The sequence below is a fragment of the Stenella coeruleoalba genome (assembly GCF_951394435.1).
Source record: "Stenella coeruleoalba genome assembly, chromosome: 17".
NCBI classification, from domain to species: domain Eukaryota; kingdom Metazoa; phylum Chordata; class Mammalia; order Artiodactyla; family Delphinidae; genus Stenella; species Stenella coeruleoalba.
In genome coordinates, this window is record NC_137163.1 from 68,565,993 (window position 1) to 68,587,439 (window position 21,447).

The 21,447-nt window shown below is 39.5% G+C and overlaps 1 protein-coding gene across 6 annotated transcripts in view; it reads right to left on the bottom strand.

Moving 5' to 3' along the window:
- Positions 1–21,447, bottom strand: part of LOC307176172 (serine/threonine-protein kinase Sgk3) — a 148,149-nt gene that overhangs the window by 107,535 nt on the left and 19,167 nt on the right. For 5 of the 6 annotated variants that reach the window (XM_079902008.1, XM_079902014.1, XM_079902010.1 and 2 more), the window contains exon 1: positions 4,791–5,369. The exons of the other annotated variant lie outside the window; for it this stretch is intronic. The gene's annotated coding sequence lies outside the window, so the exon portion shown is untranslated. Of the gene's footprint in view, positions 1–4,790; positions 5,370–21,447 lie in introns of those variants that run through there. 6 annotated transcript variants of the gene reach the window in all.

The following is a 21,447-nucleotide window of genomic DNA, read 5'->3' on the forward strand; positions in this document are numbered from 1 at the left end:
TATCTACCTTTCCTCCCAAACTAAAAGCTTTCCTTTTCCTTATTAAAGGCTTGTTCTTAACTGTATCACCATGATTAGTATCTTCTTTGCTCAAGACCAAAATGAAGAGAGTGTGATGGAGAAAGGACAGAGAGAAATTTTCTTAAAGCAAAAGCTGGAAGAAGAGGAAAAAAGAACAAGGTTAAAAGGGGGACTAAGCTCTCAGAAAGTGGAGGAAAGCCACTAAAGGATATAAGAGAAAAGTGTGGGCGACAGCCTGTGCACATGTGCTGTGGGAGAAGAAAAAGGGCGTGGAGAGATTAGCCCAGACAGATGCTGTCTGGAAAAACTGGTGGGGTTAGTAACTAGAGAGTTGTATGCATGAAATTATACTAAATCAAGTGTTACTAACTCTGAGATAGCCTATAATATAAGAGGATCACAAGAAACTTCAAGGTCACTTATTCCTACCATTGGAGGGAGCTTTGTTAAACCAATTACTCCAAACAATGTACTTATCATTAGGAGACTATTTCAAAACATCTGAAGTTCAACTGTTCTAATTTTTAACTGAATTCAACATTTTTTCCTTCGTTCAGGTCCATTATTTTTGCTTTTCCTTTAGTGATCATAATCTATGATATATGAATATTCTATCATTTCTCTTCTTAAATATCTTGTATTTTAGATGTACTTAGAATATTGACTGACCTCCATCAAAAGGATATATGCTTTTTGCTGATCTGAATGGATTTGTCCATCCACACACCCTTACCTCATCCTCTTTATGAGCAGTAGTATAAATTTCCAGTAGTGTTATCCAGATTTGGGGAATGGCAGGTGGCCAGGAAATGTAGTAAAATAATTGGTTCAAAAGTGCCTGGAATCTATGACGTTGGTTGACTAAATAAACATGGTTCTCTAACCAACAAAGCAAGCCCACATAAAAGAAAAATTTAATGTCATTGGAAATATGGATATGCACACACAAATGAAAGTTTAGAAGGATATACTCTAAAATGCTAATAGTGATTATTGAGTGGTAGGTTTACTGATGATACTTTTTTTCTTTGAATTTTTCTTAAAAATATTACTTTGGTGATTTAAATATTTTTAAAAGAACATATAGATAATAGAAATACAAAATGGATAAATTATTAACTACAAAGTGGAATACTATGCAGCTGTCAAAAACAATGATGTAGGGGGTTTCCCTGGTGGCGCAGTGGTTAAGAGTTCACCTGCCAATGCAGGGGACACGGGTTTGTGCCCTGGTCCAGGAAGATCCCACATGCCGTGGAGCGGCTGGGCCCATGAGCCATGGCCGCTGAGCCTGCGCATCCGGAGCCTGTGCTCTGCAACGGGAGAGGCCACAACAGTGAGAGGCCCACGTACCGCAAAAAAAAAAAAAAAAAGTGAAATGAGAACAAAGATTCCACTATAAGGAATGCAATAGGTAAAGGAAAACAGAGACACCGAGTCCCTTAAAATAATGTGGGAGCTGTTTCTGTCAGGAATAACGTGTTACATAATTTGAGTTTCATGAATCAGCAGTTTAGTCAGTAATTTACATGAATTTTTTTAAAAGAGAGAGAAAAAAAAAACCAACCCTGAGGATTGGAAAAGGTAAAGTGGTTTCTGAACAAGGCAGGTTTCAAAAGTATTTTATTCCACCCCCACGCAGAAGAAGGCTGACAGGCAGATGACTTGGTCTGGCTTCATTAAGGGTTTCCTACCGTCTAGTATCCCTCATGGGAAGGGCCACTCCATCTCTCATTTTTCTCGATAGCCCTTCCCAATTCCTCCCACTAGGTAATGGCCACATTGACCTCTCTCACTGAAAGTTATCCATCTGGAGGTAACATACTTTAGGATACAGAGTTATATTTGAAGGATAAAAAGTTGAGGGATTTTTTGTTGTTGTTTTTTAAAAGACCCTTTATATTAAAGTAATTGCAATACTTCAAAAAACACAGTAGTGATGTCAGACACTTCAAAACAAATTACAATACCTATGGTCATTGTATGTGAACTTGATCATAAATCTAGGTAGCTGAATCATTTCACTTACGTTGAAAACCTACAGTGATTTGTAGTCCTTAAAAATGACCTTAAATGAGCAGGGAGAGACAAGAAAGCTGTCAACACAAACACGAAATCTATGTGTCCAATCTTAACTCTCCCCAATTCAGAGGAAAAAAGTAGGATGCTTGAGAAAGGAAAAAAAATAACAAACCTATTTGTTTTTTCAAAAACCAGAGATGAGGGACTTCCCTTGTGGCCCAGCGGTTAAGACTCCACGCTCCCAAAGCAGGGAGCCCAGGTTCGATCCCTGGTCAGGGAACTAGATCCCACATGCTGCAACTAGAAGATCCTGCATGCTGCAAGGAAGATCCTGCGTACTGCAACTAAGACCCCACGCAGCCAAATAAATTAATTAAAAAAAAAAAAACAGAGATGCTAAATCCCAAGAAATGAGTCCAAAGGGCATTCCATCTCATCCCTTTTGTAGAAAATATGTTGTAGCAGATACTGTTTGAAATAACAGAGAAACATTGGACTAGGCCTGGCAATCTCTTAGGCACAAATCAACTAAGGGGTTTGAGAGGCATAATGTTTTGAAATAGCAAGAAATCTGAAGTCATTGGGAATCATTTATTCCACAAATGTTTATTACAGGCTGGCATGTGCCAGACACTGTCCACACACCTGCTCTCCATTCAAGCTCTGCCTCTTACCAGCTGTGCCACCCTGGATAAAGCATTTTAACATTTCTATGCCTCAGTTTCCTCGTCTGTAAAAACAGGAATAAAAAATGGCTACCAACCTCACAAGGACCCTCTGAAGAGCAAATAAGTATACCTGGAAGGACTTTGTAAACCATGAAAGTGTTAGTTGTCATTTGGCTGAATTGAATTCATGAATGTCTGTGTGCCATAAATTATATCAGAGGAAAGTGAGCCTTCCTGCTTCTGGGAGACACTTCATAATCTTATTAAATAAGGCTTAGAGTGTCATTTAATCATCTCCCTGGAAATTTAAATATATGAAACAGAGAGAGAAAGCTAGTATGACGTGCAGATTTTGACATCAGATTCATAATCACCATAATGACAAGAACCGTGTTTGTTTTATTCACCATTTTGGGTCTCAATCTGGCCATCAGGCCAAGGCACTCATTTGAAGAGGACACTTAATCCTGGAAAATATGCTCTCTACATATCTGCAAATCACAAAATGGTTACCTAGAAGGTTGATCCATCAACTCAGTGTTACCTGCAGCAAATGGCAGTAAAATTACAAAGCATTATTTGTTACATTGATGTGTTCAAACAAAAATGTTCTATTTTATGGTACATTTCAAGTTCAGTCTGACCCTAAAATATAAGCTACAGTCAAATAAATTGTCAATCATATCGGGAAGGAAACAAAATTAGCCTCAGTGCAGTGGCACTTGAAGAAAGGGGGAAGTTCTGGTCTCTCCAGAGTTAGCTAAGGATGGGCACTATGGCAGATGAGAAAGACCATGTTACGGAAGATGCTAGGCATGTGGCCAGAGATCTGCAAGGAAGAGGTCTCACTCCCGTGGCTCCAGACTCCCTTCCCCCAGGGAGTGGAGGGGTGGTGGCTTGCTTACAGGACTGGAAACAGAGAGCCAGAAGGCACACCCAGTCCTAAAATATGCCTGAAACTTCCTCTAATGTTTCTAGCTCTTGCAATGACATTCAGGGAACTGAAGTATGCATAGCCTCTTCGTTGTTAGAACTGCTATAATTTAACATTTTGAGTTAATATTTATAAAGCATTTAGAAAGAGCCTAACACATGTAAGAGCTATCTAAGTGTTTGATAAATAAATAAAGCACTTCCCAGATTGGCCAGGTGAATTATTAACCTAGTGACAAAGTAGAGAATCAAAATACACAACGATCAACTATTTTTTTTTACCTTGATAAAGCTTTGGAAACTGTCGTGCTCTGTATTTATTCCTGCACCTCAAGTGTACCCTACAGAGTCTTGTGCAGAACTGAAATTCTAATCATGGTTCAGAGATCACTGCAAAATTAAATAATGAAAGAGTTTAAGTCTCAAGAGATGAATTCTCTTTTCTATCTTTCCAAGTAACCACCACTGAAAAGGACAGAATCTAAAAATCTCAGAGCATTTCTAGATGGCACATACCAATGCTAAGGTGGGAATCTATAGAGTCAGATGCACTTTAAAAGGCATAGAAGGGGTTCAAATCACAGGGAACGTAAAGGGCAGCCACGCACGGAAGTCGCAGACTACAGGTCCGCTGACAACAGGTTAATGATTTCCATGCCCTCCGCTCCGAGGCCTCCTCCATCCCGGTTGCTCACAGATGACCCGCATCCACTCTTGACCTCAGGTTGTGGCGTGGGTGGGATCTCCCACCCCCCGGTTCCCGGCTCCTCTACGCTCCGAAACCGCTCACGGGTTAACAACACCCGCCCCCCGCGCCAAGACACCACTCGGGCGTTTAGGAATAGGAAGGCAGAATCTGAGTTCACCTCGAGCAAACAAAGACCACAAAACTCTCAGAGCCGAAGCCTGGGCCGGGGGGTATGGTTCTTCCCCTCCGACCAACTCGGAGGTTTCCAGGCTGAGGGAGGGGGCGCTGCCAGGGGACCCGGGAAAGTCACGTTATCTCTGGGAAGAGGCAGCAGGCGAGGCCCGGGCTCCCCTCGCCCCGCCCCGTCTCACCTGCCCGAGGGGCCTGACTGCGGCCCGGAAGCGCGCGGACCCTGCCGCCCGCCCACCCGCCTCGGGTCCCGGCGGCTCCGCACTTACCCGGCTCCGCGGTGCTGCCTCCCCGCGCGGCGGGCGCGGAGCCGAGCGCACTCGCGCTTCCTCCTTCCCGGCAGGGCCGCCGGGCGCTGGCGCTTCCTCCCTGACGCGTCACGGCGGCCGGCTCCTCCCGCAGGGTGCGGGGCCGCCGGGGAGAGCTGGGCGTCCGGCCGTGCTCCGGGTTAGGCGCCGGCTCCCGGCTGCGGGGCGGCTGGCGCCGGGAAGGAGCCGCAGGCTGAGCTGTGCCCCCGCCGCGGAGACCCGCTGTCCTCCCGCTTGCCCGAGAACCCGCGCGAGAGCCCCGGCGCAGCGCGAGGTCCGGCCCCTCGCCGTGGGCGCAAAGTTCATAGGACCCCGCGGGATCCCGCCTAGAGGCTCATACTCTTCGTTTGTTTCCCGCTGCTCAGCTTATAGTGACCAATGCCCAGGGGCCCAAGAACGGCGTGGGCCCTAGCGCCCGGGCTCGGCGGGGGAACTTGACCCTGGCGCGAAGGGAGCAGGACCGCCGGACGCCCGGAGAGACGAGAGCCACCCGGGAGTGGCCTGGAGGGCATGTGATGGGGTGTAAACTGGACACTCAGAGAGGTGAATAAGTATCCAGATAATTCAGGGGAACACCTATGCTTCATGCTTCATTTAGCATTCTCTGAACAGTTTTCTACTTTTTCATCAGCAGAGTTTTGGCCTTTGTAAGACAGGAGAGCGCTTTCACAGATTGGCAGATCCTTTATGCAGAGAAACTTCCTTTCCACACCTCTTTTTGGATCCTCTGTGTGTGTGTGTGTCTGTGTGCGTGTGTCTGTGTGTATATTGGCATTCCATTAATTTCCAAGTCAGCTGAGGACACACTGTACAGCTTCTTATTACTCTGGCTATTTAAATACAGAAGTTGCATTTTAGAGCCATATGAATCTTTTTTTTTCAGACAGGGTGAAGAGAGGTACAGAATGTGTGCGTGATTAAATGGGTGTGGAGTGAAGTGGTCAAGAGTTTGAAGTAGAGTGCTTTTTGGTTTTGCCCCACAACCAGTTAGGTTTTATCAGATGTCACTTGAAGATAGACTCAAACAACTATTTAAAGAATCCCACGTGCATATCGTATTTCAGATTTTGAGTCAATGACCTATACTTTAGCTCATATGATTCTAGAGAACTTGCCACAAATCTATGAACAAACGAACTAATAAAGGTAATTAGAAGAACTGATTTATGTGTGGCTTCCCTAAATTCAGGGGACATTTCCTTATATTTAAAATATTCAAAAATTTAGTCTCAGAGAAAAGGTAAGAATATTCATTTCTGATGTCAATTAACATTGTATGGCCTTCTCCTTCTTAAAGAAAATGGTTTGTGAATCAAATACTTTTATAGTTCAAAACATAATAATCCTACAAAACTTTCTAAACAGTGATATTCAGTGGCATACAGAAATGGATATAAAATACAGTGGATTCTAAAATCCAGTAGATACTAATCAACACATTGCCAGTGGTCCTTTATATGTTTTTACCGTGATCCATACAAAGCAATCTGCACAATAAAGCACAGAGAAGCTAGAGAAGTTCCTCTCTTGAAACAAAATCAATAAGTGATCAGTGATATCTCTTAACTAAAGCCATAGTCACAGTGCTGAAAAATTTCTCAGACAAAAGGAACTTTTGTGACAATGAACTCCAAGTGGAATCATATCATTCTCACTTCAGAGACAAATACCTGGCTATCACCACTTTTCAACTTCTTTTTTCTTTTGTTTGAAAAACAAACATCTGGGAACCATTATATTTCCAAGATAAATTTGTCCTCCTGCCGTGAAGAACACACACACACACACAGACACACACATAGACACACACACACACACACACACACACACCCTCCAACTCCCACAAATGCTTCAAGACAAAAGTTGGCGGGTGACGTTCAACTGATAAAATGTTGGGTATTTTGCCTTTATAATCTGAGAGCTGCAATTTAATAGCTTGATTTCTCAGAACACTAGAGGTCATAAATATATTCACAAACTATTGAAGGGTTTTTTCACTTAAAATTAAAGGACACACTTTAAGGTTGATCATTTTGATCAGTCATATTCACCTATAGATAAAGATCATCTCCTTTTTCCTTTATGTTTCCAATTTCTTTTAAGTTTACATTGTAAAAGTTGTTGAATGTTCAGCAATATCTAGTTGATGTTTATGCCTTTATAAAAGGTTTCATGTAAATTCATGTAAGTACATTTTTTAAATAGAGAAAGTTTTTTGTTAGACTTTGGATTCCAGTATTTTGTTTGAAAATATGATACAGTTCATGCAGATTGGGCAAATGTTGTGTTCATCTGTTATATCTATAATGTAGACATTATGAGCACAAGCTTTGGAATCGGACAGACCCAAATTTAAGTTGTGGCTCTGCCACTTTCTACTTCCGACAAATTATTTCACCTCTGCAAGCAAAGGTTTTGTCAGGAACGTAAGGATGATAACAGTATTTTTTTCTCCTCAGTAAAACAGATAGTAATAGTGCTTATCTCATGAAATTGCTATGAGGATCAAATGAACCTAGTAGAATGACTGGAACATATTATCAGTTGATTGCTATTGTCATCATCGTTATTGTTAGCTCTAACACAGATATAAAAATGCCAGTATTTCATATTTCATTTGCACTACTATAAAGAATGGTCAGTTTTTAGAGTTTTGGGATTTTTGTAGAAGTCCTAAAAGTAACAGGAAAAAATCATAAAAGAAATACTAAGATATAGTTATGTTCAGAAGTTTAGATAACTGGACTGTCAATACTGTAAACTATTGACCCAAACATAAAAAAAAAACAAAAAACTACCTAACCAGGTTATACAGTATTTCTTTTTAAATATGTTATGATGAGATGAGTGCCTATTGTTTTTTATTTTTAAGTGAGTTCTGGTTTATGATCTTTTTTTAAAAATTTATTTATTTTTGGCTGCATTGGGTTTTCGTTGCTGCACACGAGCTTTCTCCAGTTGCGTTGAGCGGGGGCTACTCTTCGTTGCGGTGCACGGGCTTCTCATTGCGGTCGCTTCTCTTGTTGCAGAGCACGGGCTCAAGGCGCGCAGGCTTTGGTAGTTGTAGCACGCGGGCTCAGTATTTGTGGCTTGGGGGCTCTAGAGTGCAAGCTCAATAGTGGCGCACGGGCTTAGTTGCTCCGCGGCATGTGCGATCTTCCCGGGCCAGGGCACGAACCCGTGTCCCTTGCATCAGCAGGCGGACTCTCAACCGCTGCGCCACCAGGGAAGCCCAGGAAAGGTGTTTTTGATTCATGTTATTTGCATAGTTTTTATAGCACCTTTTCTTTCATTCTACTACAGACTCACCTACTTAAGTGGGTCAGACATCATGAGTTGTTGCTATAGTTTCCAGCTATGTTTATCCATTGATATACCAACCGTAATATCCCACAACTTAAGAAAAGAGAAAGCCATTTTTATTGGGAAAGTCGTTTAAGGCATAGTCCTAGCCATGAATTGGCTCAGAAAATAATTAACAAGAAAAGCCTGCTGTAAAAATAGGTGAGAATGAGTTTAAATGACCAATTTATTGAATTTTTTGAGAAAGCAATTTAATAAAGCAATGCAAAGTATAGTTAGAATAACTCAGATCCTCACGGGAACTGAAACAGACCGATTTATACTGCCTTAGCACAAAGCAGAATTACCCTGTTTCCTTGATCTGGAAAACAGTTCAGAGCATGCTCATTTTGTGTGTTGCCTGTGGGAGTGGCTCAAAGCTCAACATCTTTCTTGGGCCAAGTTAGCCATGTTCAAACTCAACACTGAAATGCCTAAAGTTCAGGTGTGTTTTGTAATAAAAAGAAAACTCCATTTTAAAGCAAGACTATATTAGGGCCAAATATAAGGCTTTTCAAGACTTCCCTGGTGGCGCAATGGTTGAGAGTCCGCCTGCCGATGCAGGGGACACGGGTTCGTGCCCCAGTCCAGGAAGATCCCACATGCCGTGGAGCCGCTGGGCCCGTGAGCCATGGCCGCTTAGCCTGCGGCCATGGCTTTTCAGATCACAGAACTTTCTTACTTTCTATATTAGACTCATGAAAAAAACCAATGGGAAGTGTTAGGAGATCAAACCACCTAAACTGCTAGCATCAGCTTTTTGATTAAAAAGCTGCTAGAAATTGCTTTAAATCTTGCTAAGAACATTCCATTATCTGAAGTAAAACTATTATCCTTCCCTGTTAAGGAAATCTCATTATCTTCTGATCTAGTTATTATGAGCATCAAGAACAAAATAAAAATTGCCCCTTTTTTCTTTCTCATTTTCCCTCTTGTTTTTTTCTCTCTTGTTTGGATAGTCTGTTACATACATAAACTGTGTCTGTTGTTAGTTGACAGTAGCTTATTTACATAAGTCCTGTCAGGAGTTCCTGTGTCCCTCAGAGAATCATATTAGGCCTTTGAGCTCAAACCTACTAGGTAGACTTTGAAGATAATAATTATTTTAGTTAATTATCAGTATAGAATAATAGCTTTCTTAAACACCATTCATTTGGTGACTCAGTTATTTACTGTTAATTATGTGCAATTAATGATTGAACCTGTCTCATATGGCAAAGTCTTAATAGCCTTTGGCTTAAAGAGATGCATGCATTGCTGTTATTTCCTCATCTAGTTCCCTAAGGTATCTGTGTCTGGCTCAACCAGATATGTCAAAGGCTTAAATGGAACTTAAAGGACTATAACTCTTCATATACCAGAACACCCTTAAATTCCCTAGGTTTTCTAGAATAAACAGCTTCAGTTCTTTTAACTTTTTCTACACCTCTTTTTCTCTCTTTTTTTAATGTTTTACAACTCTCGTACAACTTCTTTCCAAATTCTCCACATTCTTTTTTAGATGAGGTGCCCATTATGAGACATGGAATCTTCTTTGAAACGATTGGGTAAGTCCTTAGTATAGTGAGAGCATTCTCTCAGCCCTTCAATTCACACTCCTATAATGCAACTCAGAATTATTCTTACATTTAGAATTATATTTCATCATTAGACTTTAAAATAGGAACTCTAGATGCTTGTTTAGCATACTTACACTTCTCAAACTATATTTAAGAGGTTATTTTGATTATCCTATTGAACTCCTCTGCACCTGTTTTACCAAAACTATTTTTCCTGGATGATTTTTAATTTCATCACATTTGTTAAGACAAGACATCCAAAGTGGAGGGTACAAATCCTAGGAGTACTCAAGACAATTTACTACAGTTGAGAAAGAGGATATCCCAGTGTGTAACAGATCTTCCTCAACTTACGATGGGGTTACATCCCCAATAAATCTATGATAAGTCGAAAATATTCTAAAATGCATTTCATACACCCTACCTACTAGACGTCATAGCTTAGCCAAGCCTAGCTTAAACCTGTTCAGAATCCTTACATTAGCCTACCGTTGGGTAAAATCCTCTAACACAAAGTCTACTTTATAATAAAGTGTTGGATATCTCATGTAATTCATTGAATACTGTACCGAAAGTGAAAAATGGAATAGTTTTCTGGGTCCAGAATGGTTGGAAGCGTATGGGTTGTTTACCCTCCCGATTGCCTGGCTGACCAGGAGCTGCCGCTATCCAGCATCACGAGAGAGGATCATAGCAGCATATCCCTAGCCCAGGAAAAGATAAAAAGTCAAAATTTGGAGTTCGGTTTCTACTGAATTCATATTGCTTTCACACCATCGTGAAGTTGAAAAATCGTAAGGTGAACCATTGTAAGTCACGGACCGTCTCTATTTGTTTTACCTAAAAAGGAAGAAATTAAGCTGTATTATTCAATATATGCACTGCCACTGGCATGCTCATACAGTCCTTTGTCAGTCATTCGTATGCTCTGCGAGGTATCCTGAGAAGGGTGCACTTCCACTTGAAGGGAAACCTTCATTCATCCATCATCAGTGTGATGCAGTTTTGTGTGGTATAGGAAGTCATTGATGTGATTAATTTTGTAAAAACTAATCCTTTCAAAAAAAAAAAAAAACTAATCCTTTCAATAGAATCTATATAATATTTTGTATTGAGATGGGGAGTCATTGTGGAAACTCTTTATCTTCTATCATAGTATTCAAGATGCTTGGGCTTAAAAGCATTTGGAAAAATGTAATTTTGTTGCAAAAAACAGTGCATGTGTCCTATTAAAACTAATATATGCACGCTTAAAAATTTTGGAAACAATTTTTTATTTGTTTAAATATTTTCCAAATAATGGATTTCAGTGGGTCTTAAATTCATCTGTTGAAAAGATAAAATTCTTTTAAGTCACAGGCAGACCTCTGAGATACTGCAGGTTCGGTTCCAGACCACTGCAATGAAGCAAATATTGCAATAAAGTGAGTCACAAATTTTTTGGTTTCCCAGTGCATATAAAAGTTATGTTTACACTCTACTGCAGTATATTAAGTGTGCAATAGCATTATATCTAAAAAAAGTACATACCTTAATTTAAAAAAGACTTTATTTCTAAAATATGCTAGCCATCATCTGAACTTTCAGTGAGCCATAATCTTTTTGCAATAGGAACATCAAAGATCACTGATCACAGAGCACCATAACAAGAACAAGTTTGAAATACTGCAAGAATTACCAAAATGTAACACAGAGCCACGAAGTAAGCAAATGCTATTGGAAAAATGGTGCCAATAGACAGGCTCAACACAGGGTTGCCACAAACCTTCAAGCTGTAAAAAGTGCCGTATCTGCAAAGTGCAATAAAGTGAAGCACAATAAAATGAGGTATGCCTGTAGTTTGCAAGAATTGCTGATTGATAGCAAGCAAAATGGAAATTTACTAGTCAAACTTCAATATAAACCTTTGTAGAACTGGTTGATGAGATCGAAAAAAGAAAATGAGTACTTTAATAGATACAGTCAACAACAATGCATTTCTTCCATTTAAATCTAAATATCTTGTTGAAATATCTTTTCCAGTTATGATAGTTATTAAAATGTAGTATTAGAATAATCTAACCTTAGGACCAGATCTGCAAATCACGATATCAAGAAGAGTTAAGCCAAGAATTTTAAAAAGGAATAACATACCAAGTAACAAAACATCAAGTGAAAGCAAAACGCTCTTATACTATTAATCAAACACCATTAAATTATTTAAATATATTGATTATTTCATATTTTTAAATTTGGGGTTTATATTGTACTATGTGTACAATCTATTGCTATAGGTCACAATTACATAATTTATACAGGGGTGTGCATGCAGAAACATTCTTAAAGGTGGGGTGCATTTTCAAAAAGCAAGTTGTCGGTTACCTTTCGCCATTCCTACTCCTTCGTTTGGTGTCATCTAAGAATTTAATGCCTTTTGTTCTCTTCATTCTTCATTCAATAACTATTTGTTTAGTGCCTAGTGTGTGCCAGGTACTGTGCTAGGTTCAGGGAGGTAGAAATTAAAAATATAATCCCCACCCAGATCAGTAGTTTAAATCATTTATGAAACGTATAAAAGGACCTATTCCCACGACTAAACTCCACACTATCACCTGCTTCTCAACTCCTTCCCCCATCCCCAAACCTGGCCTTTACATATGTAATGATCCACTGTGGATGGGGACTTGAATCTGAAACTTGTCATTTGAACACCTACTTAATTTTTATGTAGTTTAAGTAAACCATTTATGACTTATTTTCTCTTCTAGATATCTGCAAGGTGCTTTTAAGGCAATCTTATGTAAATATAAATATTACTAATTCAACAAACACTTCCTCTGCAAAGCCATGTGTTAAGACAGAGGGAAGTTTTTTTGTTGTTTTTTTAACATCTTTATTGCAGTATAATTCCTTTATAATGGTGTGTTAGTTTCTGCTTTATAACAAAGTGAATCAGTTATACGTATGTTCCCATATCTCTTCCCTCTTGCGTCTCCCTCCCTCCCACTCTCCCTATCCCACCTCTCTAGGTGGTCACAAAGCACTGAGCTGATCTCCCTGTGCTATGCGGCTGCTTCCCACTAGCTATCTATTTTACGTTTGGTAGTGTATATATATCCATGCCACTCTCTCACTTTATCACAGCTTACCCTTCCCCTCCCCATATCCTCAAGTCCATTCTCTAGTAGGTCTGTGTTTTTATTCCCGTTTTACCCCTAGGCTCTTCATGACCTTTTTTTTTTTCTTAGATTCCATATATATGTGTTAGCATACGGTATTTGTTTTTCTCTTTCTGACTTAACTTCACTCTGTATGACAGACTCTAGGTCCATCCATCTCACTACAAATATCTCAATTTCGTTTCTTTTTATGGCTGAGTAATATTCCACTGTATGTATGTGCCACATCTTCTTTATCCATTCATCTGATGATGGACACTTAGGTTGCTTCCATCTCCTGGCTATTGTAAATAGAGCTGCAATGAACATTTTGGTACATGACTCTTTTTGAATTATGGTTTTCTCAGGGTATATGCCCAGTAGTGGGATTGCTGGGTTGTATGGTAGTTCTATTTTTAGTTTTTTAAGGAGCCTCCACACTGTTCTCCATAGTGGCTGTATCAATTTACATTTCCACCAACAGTGCAAGGCTACAGTAATCAAGACAGTATGGTACTGGCACAAAAACAGAAATATAGATCAATGGAACAGGATAGAAAGCCCAGAGATAAACCCACGCACGTATGGTCACCTTATCTTTGATAAAGGAGGCAAGAATATACCATGGAGAAAAGACAGTCTCTTCAATAAGTGGGGCTGGGAAAACTGGACAGGTACATGTAAAAGTATGAAATTAGAACACTCCCTAACACCATACACAAAAATAAACTCAAAATGGATTAAAGACCTAAATGTAAGGCCAGACACTATCAAACTCTTAGAGGAAAACATAGGCAGAACACTCTATGACATAAATCACTGCAAGATCCTTTTTGATCCACCTCCTAGAGAAATGGAAATAAAAATGAAAATAAACAAATGGGACCTAATGAAACTTAAAAGCTTTTGCACAGCAAAGGAAACCATAAACAAGACCAAAAGACAACCCTCAGAATGGGAGAAAATATTTGCAAATGAAGCAACTGACAAAGGATTAATCTCCAAGATTTACAAGCAGCTCAGGCAGTTCAATAACAAAAAAAAAACCAACCCAATCCAAAAATAGGCAGAAGACCTAAATAGACATTTCTCCAAAGAAGATATACAGATTGCCAACAATCACATGAAAGAATGCTCAACATCATTAATCATTAGAGAAATGCAAATCAAAACTACAATGAGATATCATCTCACACTGGTCAGAATGGCCATCATCAAAAATTGTAGAAACAATAAATGCTGGAGAGGGTGTGCAGAGGGAAGTTTCAAGGTACAAAGATGAACTGTACTTTCAACGGGGATTTTATATCCTTGATATAACATATGAAAAATGAGAAAAACACCTTAATTTTTTCTTTATGCAACGTAGATTGCCTTCACTATTGACTGTATCCCTCAGTATACTGCAATTTTTAAATATAAATTTATTTATTTATTTTTGGCTGTGTTGGGTCTTCATTGCTGCGCCTGGGCGCAGGCTTCAGTAGTTGTGGTTCGCAGGCTCTAGAGTGCAGGCTTAATAGTTGTGGCACACGGGCTTAGTTGCTCCACGGCATGTGGGATCTCCCTGGACCAGGGCTCGAACCCGTGTCCCCTGCATTGGCAGGTGGATTCTTAACCACTGCACCACCAGGGAAACCCCCAGTACACTGCATTTTTAATTATCTTACCACTTTTGCCTTGTGTTGTTTCTTCAAGCTTAGTACCATGTGTTTGGAAGTTTTACAGGCATGGTATTTGACTTCAACCACGTCTTTCAAATTGCATCTCGTTACTTGTAATTTTAACCCATGATTGGGGTAAATTATTTTTAATTGCTACTTATTTGCATTGGAGAACAATCATATGAAAAACAGGTAGAGGAAAATACTTCTGGAAACTAGATCATAGAATGATCCTATATGCTTAAAATGGAATCCTATACATTTCCCTAAATAGCAAGAAAATGTGGTGATTTGAGGTATTCAAGGCAAGAAACTGGATCACGTGATTTCCTGAGGTCTCGTTTATTTTTAAACTCTGCAAATAAACAAAGCCCAAAGCTCACAGCCTTTGGAGGAACTTATACCCGTTTGGCTTTTTAAAAAGCAAGCAGTATTAACAGTCCAGAAACTTTGGGCATGGTATAAAAAGTCAAAATTAGTTACAAAAGTTTGTGGTAATATAAAATTCCATTTAGAAAATGGTAAGCAGCACATAGAGGCAATAAAGAGACGGTATCTTTATTGGACTTTTAACTGTTATTTACTGACTATTAACTGGCTATCCCTCCAACAGAAAAACCCAATTTTCACTATCATAAACATTTTCTTAGAAAGTAGAAAGAAAAATACAATTTGAACAAATTTCAGTACAGTGTAGTGATTAAGGACATGGCTTTAGAGGAAAACAGTCCTGGGTTTGAATCTCACTCTGCTGTTTACCAGCTCTGGACCCAAGCACATCGCCTAACTCCCTAGCTTCAGTTTTTTTCATTCAGAAAAGTAGTTCCTACTTCATAAAGTTGTTACGATTAAGTGAGATAATCACACAGTAATAACACAATACATGGTAAAATTTAAAATTATATATATATACAGTTGACCCTTGAAAAACAAGGGCGTTAGGGGTGCTGACCCCCTACCCCAACCCCAGCTGAAAATACGTGGCTAACTTTTAGGCAGCCCTTTGTATCAACAGTTCTGCATCCATGGATTCAGCCAACTAGAGATGGTGTAGTACTGTAGTACATACTTACTGACAAGAATGTGCATATAAGTGGAGGGAGACTGTCTTTTCTCCGTTGTATATCCTTGCCTCCTTTGTCATAGATTCGTTGACTGTAGGTGCGTGGTCACCTTATCTTTGATAAAGGAGGCAAGAATATACTGTGGAGAAAAGACAGCCTCTTCAATAAGTGGTGCTTGGAAAACAGGACAGCTATAAGTAAAAGAATGAAATTAGAACACTTCTTAACACCATACACAAAAATAAACTCAAAATGGATTAAAGACCTAAATATAAGGCCAGACACTATCAAACTCTTCGAGGAAAACATAGGCAGAACACTCTATGACATAAATCACTGCAAGATCCTTTGTGACCCACATCCTAGAGAAATGGAAATTAAAAAAAAATAAACAAATGGGACCTAATGAAACTTAAAAGCTCTTGCACAGCAAAGGAAACCATAAACAAGACAAAAAGACAACCCTTAGAATCAGAGAAAATATTTGCAAATGAAGCAACTGACAATGGATTAATCTACAAAATATACAAGCAGCTCATGCAGCTCAATATCAAGAAAACAAACAACCCAATCCAAAAATGGGCAGAAGACCTAAATAGACATTTCTCCAAAGAAAATATACAGATTGCCAACAAACACATGAAAGGATGCTTAATATCACTAATCATTAGAAAAATGCAAATCAAAAGTACAATGAGGTATCACCTCACACCGGTCAGAATGGCCATCATCAAACAATCTACAAACAATAAATGCTGGAGAGGGTGTGGAGAAAAGGGAACCCTCTTGCACTGTTGGTGTGAATGTAAACTGATACAGCCACTATGGAGAACAGTATGGAGGTTCATTAAAAAATTAAAAATAGAACTAACATATGACCCAGCCATCCCACTACTGGGCATATACCCTGAGAAAACCATAATTTAAGAAGACACATGCACCCCAATGTTCATTGCAGCATTATTTACAATAGCCAGGACGTGGAAGCAACCTAAATGCCCATCGACAGATGAATGGATAAAGATGTGGTATTTCTAAAATAAAAAAAAGTGGAAGAGGGAGGCAATAGAAGAAAGAGAAAGAGATGCAACTGTGGAAGAATGGTCAGAGAGATGCAACACTGCTGGCTTTAAAGGTGCAGAAAGGGGCAACTGACAATCAGTCTTAGTGAGAGGCAAGCAGGGCATGACCTGCCCTGCTTATAAACAGTTAATAAACAGTTGCCTGTTTATTAACCAGGGCTCGAACCCATGTCCCCTGCATTGGCAGGCAGATTCCCAACCACTGCACCACCAGGGAAGTCCCAAAACAGGAATTTTTAATAGTGCCTACCTCATGGCTTAAATGAGTTTATATTCACAAACTCTTAGAAGGATACCTGCCTGGTTACGTAAGTATTTGTCAAATAAAATGAAGGATATGTACATGGGTCTCTTGTGTGAATGCTGGTCTCACAATTCTGTACACAGTTCTGATGAGGCTGTCCTGTTCAGTCAAACTGTCATGCTGGAAGAAGACACGAGACAGCTGAGTGAGAGAAAAAGAACTTTATTATTCACAGCACATCAAAAAAAGAATGAGCATCAGAATGTCTGCATCAATTCCCCTTGTCTCCAAGTTCCACACAGGTGACATGGAGGGGCCCAGAGAGATGCCACATGTGCAGTGGGTTTGTGTTGCAGCTGGGGAACAATAAACTTGGGGAACCCACTGCTTTTCTAGCAAGCAGCAAGCTAAGCTTGTCCTTTGTCCCAGAAGGAGATGTTACTTCATCCCTCAAGACTGCCCACTGCAAACCCAACCACGAGAAATGGCTTGCGTACAGTGGTGTGGTAGAGAGCCTCCAAGACAGCCCATAACGGTCCCCAGTATTCCCAATACTTGCCTCCCAATATTCACTCTTTTGTGTGACACCCCTCCCTCCAGTTGATTGTGGGCTGGACTTACTGACTCACTTCTAACTAACTGAATACAGCACAAGAAATGGGATGTTGCTTTTGAGATGAGGTTATAAAAAGACTGGCTTCTGTCTTGGGCACTATCTTATGTTCTCTCACTGACTCACTCTGTGGGAAGACAGCTGTCATGTTGTGAGATGCCTTATAGAGATAACTGCATGGCAAGGAAAAGAAGATGTCTTTGGCCAACAGCCAGGTGAGTGAGCTTGGAGGCAGAATCTCCTCCATTCAAGCCTGGAAATGACTGCAGCTTTGGCCAGCACCTTGACTATAGCCTTGTCAGAGGCCAGGCTGCAACCCTGCGCCAGAGGCACCCAGCTAAGCCGTGCCCAGATTCCTCATCCACAGAAACTGTCAGAAAATAAGTGATTGTTGTCTTAAGCCTCTATGATTTAGAGTAATCTGCTATGGAGTAAGAGATAAGTAACACAAGCAGTCAGGGCCTTGCATTCTGGGCATCCCGAGCAAGACATGCAGGCGCGTGAGAGAGAACCATCTCCCAACAACAGCCCAGGGGTCAGCAATGCTATCTTCCCTGAAAAGCGCTGGCATGCTTAGTGTCTGGCATGTAGGAAAGAGGCAGATACTGAGACTGGAAACTAGAATTTGGAAGGAAGCCCATAGCTGGAACTAGCCTTACCAACCTTGGAGCTATTTTTGAGATTTTTTGCTTGCTTGAGGACATGATGCAGGGTAGAGAAAACTGGCTTCTGGTTTGTACGTGTAGTGGGAAGCAAGGTAGGGAGGAATCCTTTTACAGTGTCAAATACTGAAACGCCTGCACTGCATTCAATGAACCAAATTATCCAGTTGTATATTACTCCCTGTACTCATTTGTCTTTTGTTCTTCTGAAGCCCTTTGTAAACTTTTGTTTAAATTTTTTCCCTGGTCTAATCCCTACTCCATCGAATTGAGAGTCAAATGCTTGAGCCACTATGTTAAAGGGGAAATAGTGCCCCCTGGAGGCCAGAGTGGCAATGCTCAGAGACCCCAAGAGGCAGGAGAAGCTAGGACAGGCGAGGGAGATGGCAAAGTTCTTGAAAAAATGCTAGGAGAATATGTGATACTATTTCAAATCTCCTTGATCTAAAGCCTTTAAGAAATTGGCATGAAAATTTTATAACTGTGTGGTGACTGATGTTAACTAGACTTATTGTGGTGCTCATTTTATAATACATGAATTATAACATTATACATCAATTAAAAAATTCATTCTAAATAACTAAAAAACATTTTTTTTAAGAGAAAGAAATTGGTATGGAAAGTTTTTTATTCTTGACTTGATAAAGAGCTTTTCTTTTTTCTTTCTTCCTTTTTTTGTTTTTTGGCAAAGAGAGAGTCAACTTTATATGTAATGAAGGGCCAGACAATAGTCATTAAGAACATGGTTTTGAAATATGACAGGCCTTCCTTTTGTTAGCTGTGTGTCCTTGGGCAAGTTGATAAATCTGAGCCTATTTCTTCATCTGTAAAGGATAATATCTTATTACATTATAGTGAGGATTAACTGAGATTGTGTATATAACATCCTTAGCGCTTGGTAAACAGTATTTGAAAGCTGCTATTATTATTAACTATTACTACTACTAGTAGTACTACTACTACTATTCAGTACATTAATGAGGTGATGTGTCCCATGTAACCACACTTAATATACTATTCTACATGCTGGTAATAGAATTTTCAGATAAGAAGTATTTACAGGAGACATAAATTAGAATAGAGGAAAGGAAGACTCACTGGGAAAGAAAACCCAAGGACCTTTGTAAAGGTACAGGGGAAAATATAATCTTTAAAAACTTTCTATCCAATACATATAGAGAGTTGTTACAAATATATAATTAACATCTGTTGGATAAGTAGTCAAGGAGATGAAAAAGCAGTTTAACAAGTATGTTATTAAATGGCTTATTTATTAGTTAATAAATGCAAAATAAAACAACTTTCAGGTCTCATATACCTTTTAAAGTTTCAAATGTAAATGAAAATGGAAAGAACGGATATTGGAGAAGACACAGGGAGAAGGCACTGACCATGGAACACAACACACCTGACTTCGCCTCCTACCAGCTGTGAGCCCACATATGTCACCCTCCTTCTCTTGCCCTATTTCCTTATCTGTACAGACTGATAGTAACAGCATCTTATTGACCTGTCATGAGGATTAAATGAGAAATGACACAGAAAGCCCAAAGCAAAATACCCAGCTCTCAACAAAGAGTCTCATCATCCTTGTTGCCATTACCTTCATCACTGCTACTGATGTGCTGATGTTGTTACAGGTAGAATTGGAAAGGTAGGAGAGCCCTTCAGGAGATTCCTCAGAGCACTATGCAGTAAGAGCTATAAAGTCACATATCCCTTTAATCTGTTTTTCCCATTTGCAGGAAGAAATTTAGAGGGAAAAATTACCTGATTAAAGATGTTTATAGCTAACTGTGACCATCAAAATTAGGAACAACCTAATGCCCAGAAATGAAGGAGAGGTTAAATAAACAAAGTATATTAATAAAAGATATTAGATACAAGAGGAATATATATAAATCATAGTTTTACTGTGTATCAGCAAGAACCAGATCGAAAATGTAATGGAAAAATATCCCAGGGCTTCCCTGGTGGTGCAGTGGTTAAGAATCCGCCTGCCAATGTGGAGGACATGGGTTCGAGCCTTGGTCTGGGAAGATCCCACATGCCGCAGAGCAACTAAGCCCGTGCGCCACAACTACTGAGCCTGAGCTCTAGAGCCCGCGAGCCACAACTACTGAAGCCCGCGCGCCTAGAGCTCGTGCTCCGCAACAAAGAGCAGCCCCTGCTCAACGCAACTAGAGAAAGCCTGCGCGCAGCAACGAAGACCCAACGCGGCCAAAACTAAATAAGTAAATAAATTTTAAAAAAATATCCCATTCATAATAACCACAACTATAAAATACCTAGAAATAAAATTAACAAGAAATGTTCAAAACAGTTTAAAAATACTATAATGTTTTATTGAAGGACGTACAAAGATCTCTGTAAGTGGAGAGTCATATCTGAATAAGAAGCCTCAATATTTTTTAAAGCCAATTTTCCCCATATTGATCTGTAAACTAAATATGATTTTTATCAAATTCCCAATGGAATTTTTTAAATTTAAAAGCTGATTCTCTAGCTTATCTAAAAGAGTAAATGTTTGAAAATAGCCAAGAAAATTTTGTAAAACAACTGTAACAAAATAAGACTTGGTCCACAAGACACTGAAAAGAACTATAAAACATGGTAAATAGGATAGTGTGGTACTGATCAGGAAAAGATAACTAGAACAGTGGAGTGGAACCGAGTCCAGAAAATAATAAGTATAATGGGTTTATACTTAGAGGGTTTCATACATGCTTAAGGTGGCATTTCAAGTCAGTAGGAGACTGGATTATTCAATACAAACAGCACAAGGATAACTGGCTATCCATAAATTACTGATGGTTTAAGGATCTAAATGTCAAAAACAAAACAATAAAACTGTAAATATATATATATATATATATATATATAAAGATATATATAATATCTTTATAAACTTTGGGTAGGAAAGAAATTCCTTGGCCTGAAACAAAACCTAGAAGCCATGATGGACTGATTAAATTACATAAAGATTAAACACTTTTGCAGAGCCCTGCCTTTATGTACATCCTTCTCCCCTAGGAATTCCTAGGAGAGCAATAGTACTGGGTGGCAGAAGAGCGCTGGGAGGGAAGTACAGGGAGCCTGAGAAGGGCACCCAGAATTCTTTTGCTATGCTTTGCTTTGACCCTGGGCATTGCTCCCTTCTCAGAAAAGCACAGTGGATTTTCCACCTGGAGTTTTGATAGGTTTTTAAAATGTATTCTTAGCTCCTAGTATTTTAATTTTAAATGAAATAA